The sequence below is a fragment of the Bos indicus x Bos taurus genome, chromosome 2 (genome assembly GCF_003369695.1).
Source record: "Bos indicus x Bos taurus breed Angus x Brahman F1 hybrid chromosome 2, Bos_hybrid_MaternalHap_v2.0, whole genome shotgun sequence".
Classification (NCBI taxonomy): domain Eukaryota; kingdom Metazoa; phylum Chordata; class Mammalia; order Artiodactyla; family Bovidae; genus Bos; species Bos indicus x Bos taurus.
Window position 1 is genome coordinate 6,171,298 of NC_040077.1, and position 9,347 is coordinate 6,180,644.

The following is a 9,347-nucleotide window of genomic DNA, read 5'->3' on the forward strand; positions in this document are numbered from 1 at the left end:
AATTCATTTTTCTGATTCCAACACAGTTTTAATCTAATATTCATAAACTACAGTTCTGATGACTATTTTCATGCTCAAAAGCTGCTTTCCCAAAGTTGAAATCTTTAGTCTTATGTTCAGGTCCTCTCAAACTCTGTTCTGAATGAACTGTTATTTCCCAAGACTCTCCTTGGGGAGAGTCTCTCATGGGGCATGAGACTAGTATTGGCTTGTCAATATCAGCAGATTTGAAACTGAAGTGAGAGAATGCTACATAAAATGCCATAACTCAAATTTGCAGCTGTAGATTGCCTTCTAGGTTAGGCACAATTCTAGATGATATACATAAACAGGTAAAACTACATCCAAGAAGTCAGAATAGCTAGTGACTTTAATACTAAGGTGAACACCGAAATCAGATTGATTATATTCTTTGCAGCCAAAGATGGAGAAACTCTTTACAGTCAGCAAAAAAAAAAAAGACTGGGAGCTGACTGTGGCTCATATCATGACCTGCTTATTGCCAAATTCAGGCTGAAATTGAAGAAAGTGGGGAGCCCATTCAGGTATTGAAAGGTTGTTGTTGAATCACACGAAGACACTGGGATTCTTGGCCCCCGGAGGAGAAGAATTCAATCCGGGGCCAGGGACGAGGCTTGATCGCTCAGAGCTTTTGTGTAATAAAGTTTTATTAAAGTATAAAGGAGATAGAGAAAGCTTCTGACATAGACATCAGAAGGGGGCAGAAAGAGTACCCACTTGCTAGTGTTAGCAATGAAGTTATATACTCTCCAACGAATCCAAAGAATGTCTGGAGGTTGTAAATACCTCACTAGACCTACTCCCATAATTTACATTTTAGGGTAACAGAATTAGCCAGAAGGTTTAATCCAGAGACTGTCCTCAGGCAGGATACATTATTGTTATATAATCCTAAGGAATGTAGAGAAGGAAAAAAAAGTTTGTCCTTTCTTCCTCCTTGAGAATTCCAGACCCCTCTCTCCTTGGGGACCCCTAGACTCCTTATCAACCTGCCTAGGAAATTACTCTCTCATTCCCCCCTTATCTTTTAGGATAATTATGTTGCCTAGGGAAAAGGGGCGTCGTTCTCGTTCCATAACTGCTTCCGAGCTGACAAGGGGCGTTGTCCCTAAATTGGTGAGGCAACATATTCTCCTAATCCTCATATTGCGGATATCTGATCCAGGGGCCCCAAATAGTAGTTGGAGGAAGCTACAGCAGTAGCAGGAGTTTGAGCAACCATTTGTAACTTAAAAGCTTTCATGCGGCTAGAAACAAATTCAGTTATACAGTTACAGATGCAGGGAGCCGTGTTGGGAAGCGTAGTACAAAATAGCCGTAAAAGGAGAAAGTCCTTGGGAAAATGGTGAAGGGCCAGAAGTACCTGGCTTTGTACATGGACAGAAAAACATCTCCTGCCTTTGGTTATGCTCGGTGCCAAGATTTAATAATAAATAGGGATGTTACTTGTGAAAGCGGGTTGTGGGATAAGCCCATGAGTCATTTAGAGTGCGCTGTCCTTGAAATGTTTTTACTGATTATGTGTTAACTCCGTATGCACTCTGCTGGCCATATACTTTAAGCTCTTTGTTTCTGCTTCTATAAAAAAGCTTGACTGCAGAAATAAACTTGTCAGTCCTTGCAAGAGACTGTCCGAGTGTCATTCTTTCAGGTTCGTTGCTTCCAAGTCCCGGGGAGAAAATCCCCAACAAGTGGCGCCACGAACAGGGACTTGAAAAGAAGGCTGAACAAAGCGATGAGCCCCTGCAGAAAGAGGTAAGTAGGATGGGACAACATAGCAGTAAAATTCCTTTCATTTCTATAATGCATCATTTTTTGAAACAAAACGGTGTTAATGTTTCAAGAGATCAGTTGAAAGACTGCTATCATATTTTACTGGAACAATTCATGGTTCCCAGAAGAGGGGACACTCAATCTAGACATATAGAAAAGGGTTAAAAATAATGTTTTGCGAGCATGTCGGCAAGGGTTACATGGTCACTCATACGGGCTATCATAGAACAAATTGAAAGACATACATTGATTTGGAAGTAAAAACTATTCAATCTTTACATGAATATGAGCATAAGGAACAAGATATGCAAGGTGCTTTGAAATATAAGAATGTTATGCTCAATCAGACACAATCCTTAGAAAAACAACTTAGAGACATATATATACAGGATATGTCAAAACTGAAGCCACTTGGAACGGAGGTCATTTCATTCAACGGACAGCCCAAATCTAAGGTTTTTCCTTCTGCTCCACCTGTAACAGCAATTGCTAATTTTGCTCATACTAATCATTTCACTCCTCCTCGGGAGATGCCTGCTTGCGCTTTCGCTTTCCCAATGCAATTTAATCAACCTGCCCAAGACCAAAATACTTGGGCTAATCTAGATTTTGGCATGTTGTCTAGCTTTAAGAAAGCATGCACTCTGTATGGACCTACTTCTCCTTACTATATAGAATTTCTCAGAGGATGGGCTGACCGTTGGATGCCATATGATTTTTTTTCAAGTAGCAAAGATGGTTTTAAATCCTCAACAATTACTGCAATGGCAAATGTGGGTTAATGATGAGGCCCGACAGCTGATGATTGACAAGCAATCTCATGGTAACCCTGCCAATTTAACCTATGATATACTCACTGGAACAAGAGCCATGGCCGATATGATTGTGCAGTTAGCTAATATTACCCCTCAGATGTTACATTTCATTAAAGAAACTGCCTGCAGGGCATAAGCAAAGGTTGATAGCACTAACTCTTATGGTTCATTTGTTAAGAATATTCAAGGACATGAGGAGGAATATTCTCAATTTATAGGAAAATTAAAGGATGCAATTGAAAAATCTATTAAGGATGTGACTTTATAAAATATTATTTTAAAACAACTTGCTTTTGAAAATGCTAATGAGGAATGTCAATCCATGCTTAGACCAATTTGAGAGACTGGCTCTCTTGTGGAATGTTTGAAAGCATATAGGGATATCAGATCTAGTTCCCATAGAGCAAAATTGGCAACATTGGAAACCTTTAATGTACAAAAAGCTGCTAATGCCAAATGTTTTAACTGTGGGAAGCCCAGCCATATGAAAAAGCAATGTCGCATGTCAACACAGGCCAGAAAAAATAATACTACTTCTAATAAGAAGAGACCCCCAGGAATATGTCCAAGATGTAAAAAGGGGTTCCATTGGCTGAATGAATGTCATTCTAAATTTGAGAAGGATGGAAACACCTTGAACCCCGGTGCACAGCAAAAACAACAGGGAAACTAATAAAGGGGCCGTCCTCTAGCCCCACTACAAAAGGAGGACCTAATGTTATGACGCTACAAGCAGCTACATCTAAGAATGCTTGCATTGATATACCTAGTCCTTATGATATGGAACTAATAGAATTATACAACCCCCACAAAATTCCCACTGGATATTATGGCCCGATTCCACCCAGGACAATGGGACTGATTTTGGGACGTAGTAGCTGCACAATGAGAGGTTTAATGGTATTGACCGGTGTTGTGGATGAAGATTATGAAGGGGAAATACATATTATGGTAAATGTTGTGAAAATGGGAAATGTATACTTACAAAAAAGGGAACATTTTGCACAATTATTACTTTTACCATATGTCAAACCAATGAAGGCATCTGATAAAGTTCGGCAGGGAGGCTTTGGCAGTACCAACCTTACTGCTGCACTATCTACCTTATTAAAGGAACATCGGAAACCCATGCTTACTTTACGCATACAGGGAAAGAATTTCACAGGCATGTTAGATACTGGAGCTAACATTTCAATCATTAGAGATGCAAAATGGCCCCTTGATTGGGATAAGGTTATAGCTCCTTCTAGACTATTAGAAGTAAATGAAACTAATGCCACACAAACTTTTGTCAATGCATCCTATTTACAAATGTATCAGATCAGATCAGTCGCTCAGTCGTGTCCGACTCTTTGCGACCCCATGAATCACAGCACGCCAGGCCTCCCTGTCCATCACCAACACCCGGAGTTCAATCAGACTCACGTCCATCGAGTCAGCGATGCCATCCAGCCATCTCATCCTCTGTCGTCCCCTTCTCCTCCTGCCCCCAATCCCTCCCAGCATCAGAGTCTTTTCCAATGAGTCAACTTTTTGCATGAGGTGGCTAAAGTACTGGAGTTTCAGCTTTAGCATCATTCCTTCCAAAGAAATCCCAGGGCTGATCTCCTTCAGAATGGACTGGTTGGATCTTCTTGCAGTCCAAGGGACTCTCAAGAGTCTTCTCCAACACCACAGTTCAAAAGCATCAATTCTTCGGCGCTCAGCCTTCTTCACAGTCCAACTCTCACATCCATACATGACCACAGGAAAAACCATAGCCTTGACTAGACGAACCTTTGTTGGCAAAGTAATGTCTCTAGGGCCCTAATCAAATTGTAGCTTATCTTAAACCATATATTACTAATATCTCAATCAATTTATGGGGACGGGATTTTCTTGAACAAACGAAAGCCACAATTTCTTTAAATGAACCTTTTTAATGGGGGCCATTGAGTTAACAACGCTGCTCCTCGATTGGGAATCTGATACCCCAGTATGGACACCTCAATGGCCCTTAACTAAAGAAAAATTGGCAGCTCTTACACAATTAGTTAATGAACAATTACAAAAAGTTCATATAGAACCTTCATCTTCCCCGTGGAATTCCCCTATTTTTGTAATAAAAAAGAAATCAGGAAAATGACGAATGTTGATAGGTTTAAGAAATGTTAATAATACCATGTTACCTATGGGGCCCTTACAACCCAGATTGCCCTCCCCTTCTATGGTACCAAAAGGATGGTCTATAGTTATTATTGACTTGCAAGACTGCTTTTTTACTATACCTTTGCATCCTAAAGATAGAAAACGTTTTGCCTTTTCAATTCCTTCTATAAATCACATGGCTCCTGTTAAAAGATTTCCAATGGAAGGTGCTACCTCAGGGAATGATGAACTCCCCTACCATTTGCCAATATCTCATATCTGTTTTATTACAACCCATTAGAGACAAGTATCCTACTGCGTTTATAATTCATTATATGGATGATATACTTCTCTCTATGGAATCTGAACTCTCTTTACAACAGTTATATAATGAAGTTATTACTACTCTTCAAAATCATGGCCTACTTGTAGCACCAGATAAAATTCAATGGAAAGCACCCTTTAATTATTTAGGACATGTTATGGAAGAATCTAAAATCAAACCTCAAAAAACTCAAATTTCTATGCAATTTCTATGCACACTGAATGATTTTCAAAAATTGCTAGGAGATATTAATTGGCCTCGGCCATCTGTCAGCATCCCCACCTATGCCTTACAAAATCTATTTAAAATTTCAAAGGGATCCCCTGACCCTAATAGCCCTAGACAACTAACAAAAGAGGCCAAAGAAGAACTGGCCTTAATGGAGAAACACATTCAACAATCTTTTTCAACTCGGCTAGATTATGATCAACCAGTTTCTTTAGATATATTCCCCACTGAACATTCACCCACTGCAATTATAGCTCAACAGAGCCCAATAGAATGGGTATATTTACACACAAAACAGTCTAAAAAAAGTGTAGCATATATTGAGAAAATGGGGCACTTAATTGTGTCAGGAAGAAGCCATGTACAAACTTTGACTGGATTTGATCCATATGCAATACACGTTCCCTTGACAAAAAAAGAATTGCAAATTGCCTTACAGTATAACTTGACCATGCAAATGGCAGTAAAGGATTTTCAAAATGTTATTTCATTTCATTTACCGAAAGGAAAATTATAGGACTTTCTACAATGTACTAAATTCATTGTAACTAATATCATTGCATCCCAGCCTATTTCCAGTGCACCCACCTATTTCATTGATGGCAACAAGAAAAGCGTAACAGAGATTGTCGGCCCTGATATCAAAGAGAAATTACCCACTACCTATTCTTCAGTACAAAGAGTTGAATTGTATGCTTTATATGCTCTTTTGTCACTTCAACCATTATCCTTCAACGTATATACTGATTCCAAATACCTTGCTTCCCTTTTTCATGATTTTGTTACCGCCTTTTTAGACAATCTAGATGAAGAATTATATGCTCTCTTTTCACAGACTCAAGCTTTAATTCACTCACGTATGGAACCCTTCTTTATTGCACATATATGTGCTCATTCAAGTTTACCTGGCCCTCTGGTCACAAGAAATGATGCTGTTGACAGGCTCATAGCTCCCATTTTTACATTTGCCAATGACGAACATGCTAATCTTCATACCGATGCTAACAGATTGCACTCTAAATACCATATTCCTCTCACTGAAACACGGCATATTATTAAAATCTGTGATGTCTGCGCCCCTCTGCACTTACGAACTATGATTTCAGGAGTTAATCCCCGGGGGCAACAACCTAATTCCCTTTAGCAATCTGACTTCACTCACTCTCCTTAAAGAAAATTTTCTTTACTTTTTGTCTCAATAGATACATTTTCCAACTTTATCTGGACAATACCTATCTCTTCAGAACCCAATAAACACGCCATTTCTGCACTCTTACTCACCTTCCCCCATTATGGGGATTCCTTCTGTCTTGTTAACAGACAATGGACCTACAGTCACCTCTCATTCGTTTCATTCATTTTTATCAGAATGGAACACCACTCACATTACAAGAATACCCTATAATCCTCAGGGTCAAGACATTATTGAAAGAGCCCACTGCACCCTAAAAACTCATTTACTAAAACAGAAAGGGGGAATATGGAAGATGAGATACACTTCTTATCCTATGAACCCTCAATTATTATTATCTTTAACTTTTTATTCCCTAAATTTTTTAAACTTAACAAAAAATAATTCTGACACTGGTGCAGATAGACATTTTGCAGAAGACAAAAACAGCAAATTAGAAATCAATATACCAATATGCTATAAGCAATTTAATCAATGGCTGCCAGGAATCTTACAACTCCTAGGCAAGGGTTATGGCCTTGTCATTGCAGATGGAGAGGAAATCTGGGTTACCCTTTGCCAAGTCCATTACCGAGAGGGACCCCAAGACCGGATTCCCTTGGGAAGTGACGAAATTGACACGAAGGGTCTTGTCAATGACCCTGGAGGAGCCAATGAGGAAACGCCATCGTCTGAATCCTTACCCGACATGGGCTCAAGTGAAAACATGACTCATCAGGCTGAGCAGACACTGAAGAGTACTGAAACTCCTATGACTCCAGATACGCTATTTCTGGCAATGTAAACTGTTCTGAAGAGCAGGAGGAACATCATAATTGCTACTGGTTTAATAGATCAAGCATTGGAGGCTTTCATAACTCTAAGACAAGCTTCTGGACTGATAAGAACATATTGCTGAATTGGTATAATGGGGGCTTATCACCCCCCACGACCCAGGATTGTCGTCCCCATTGTGGGGCCAGAGCAATGGCACATTTAGAAAATTCCAGCAGCTTTAGAGCACTTCGCTAATGTTTATGGGACTGTGGGTATGTTTCGTCCTTCTAATTATACCTTCCTATATAATAGTACTGGCTATGTTCAGTCATGCGTTCACCTTCAGTACTTGTTTATTGTAGGGCATTTTGATATTGACTTATCAGCCAAGATTGTCAATTGTACTGCATGTGCATTGTATACCTGCCTTAATCACACCATTTCATATCACAATGTTAGCATTGCGCTAGTTAAACAAAGATCTGAGTTATGGCTTCCCATAAACTTAACTGAACCTTGGACTGATTCTGTATCTCTTTCTGTATTGTTGAAAACTGGGCTTAGGCAATCTAAGCGCATCATTGGGTGGATTATTGCAGGCATCTTAAGCCTTATCTCCATTGTGACTGTAGGAACTTTGTCTGGTATGGCTTTACATAATTCTATACAAAATCATGATTTTATCACTGCTTGGCACAAAGACTCTCATGATCTGTGGACTCGACAAGCTCAAATAGATCAGCAATTACAAACAGGAATTAATGAGTTACAAACTGTGGTTATCTACTTAGGAGATCAAATGCAGCAATTGACTTTCCAAACATGTATACGCTGTCACTGGAATTTTACTTTTTTTTTTTTCTGACTAACATGCCCTATAATAGCACTGAATATCCTTGGAATAAAGTTAAGGTGCATTTGTAAGATCTCACAAATAACTCAAGTTTAGATGTCAATTTGTTGAAACAACAAGTTGCTAATTTTCAAGTTAGGGTACCTACAGAATTGTATAGCACTCAATTCTATGATACTTTAACCAAAACCCTATCGTCTCTAGACCCTAGAGCTTGGCTTTCAGGAAGCAATATTTTTATATATGTATTAATCACCCTGCTCTTTTTGTCTTTGCTTATAGGATACAGAAGTCTCTACTCAAGACTCTGTGCCTCCCACAATGGAGTCCAACTAGCAGCCGCCATGCTTAATTTAAAAACAAAAGGAGGATATGTTGGGAAGCGTAGTACAAAATAGCCATAAAAGGAGAAAGTCCTTGGGAAAATGGCGAAGGGCCAGAAGTACCCAGCTTTGTACACGGACAGAAAAACATCTCCTGCCTTTGGTTATGCTCGGTGCCAAGATTTAATAATAAATAGGGATGTTACTTGTGAAAGCGGGTTGTGGGATAAGCCCATGAGTCATTTAGAGCACGCTGTCCTTGAAATGTTTTTACTGATTATGTGTTAACTCCATATGCGCTCTGCTGGCCGTATACTTTAAGCTCTTTGTTTCTGCTTCTATAAAAAAGCTTGACTGCAGAAATAAACTTGTCAGTCCCTGCAAGAGATTGTCCGAGTGTCACTCTTTCAGGTTTGTCGCTTCCAAGTCCCAGGGAGAAAATCCCCAACAAACAGCAAGAACAAAACATTCAGAATCAAAATTAAAAGTCATATGATGTCCATAGTTAAAGTGCAAAGTGTTGCACCAGTCCATTTTAGGGTTGGTAGATGTCACGTGCTAAAGCGCAGGCGGCTGCGATGGGCGCGCTAAGCGTGGCCAAGAGGAGCCACCCCATGTCTGAGGTCAGCGCAGAAGCCGGGAGGACCCCATGCCCGAAGGGCAGTGGCCAAGAGGAGTTACCCCACGTCCGAGGTCAGGGGCAGCGGCCGAGAGTACCAGACTGCGATGGCACAGGAACGGCTGAGAGGAGATACCCCGTGTCCGAGGTCGGGGGTTGGTGGCCGAGAGGAGATACCCAGCGTCCGAAGTCAGGGGCAGTGACGAGAGGAGTTACCCTGCGTCCGGGGTCAGGGGTGGCGGGCGGGAGGAGCTACCCCACGCCCCTAAACCCCAGGCAAGGGGCGGTGGGCGGGAGGAGCTACCCCATGCCCCC

At 40.6% G+C, this 9,347-nt stretch overlaps 1 long non-coding RNA gene across 1 annotated transcript; it reads left to right on the forward strand.

Annotated features, from left to right (window-relative positions):
* Positions 1 to 1,288: 1,288 nt before the first annotated feature.
* On the forward strand, positions 1,289 to 8,797 carry LOC113901296. Its single transcript, XR_003513384.1, has 2 exons — positions 1,289 to 1,776; positions 8,373 to 8,797. It is a non-coding gene; the product is annotated as an uncharacterized LOC113901296 (long non-coding RNA).
* The last annotated feature ends 550 nt before the right edge of the window (positions 8,798 to 9,347 follow it).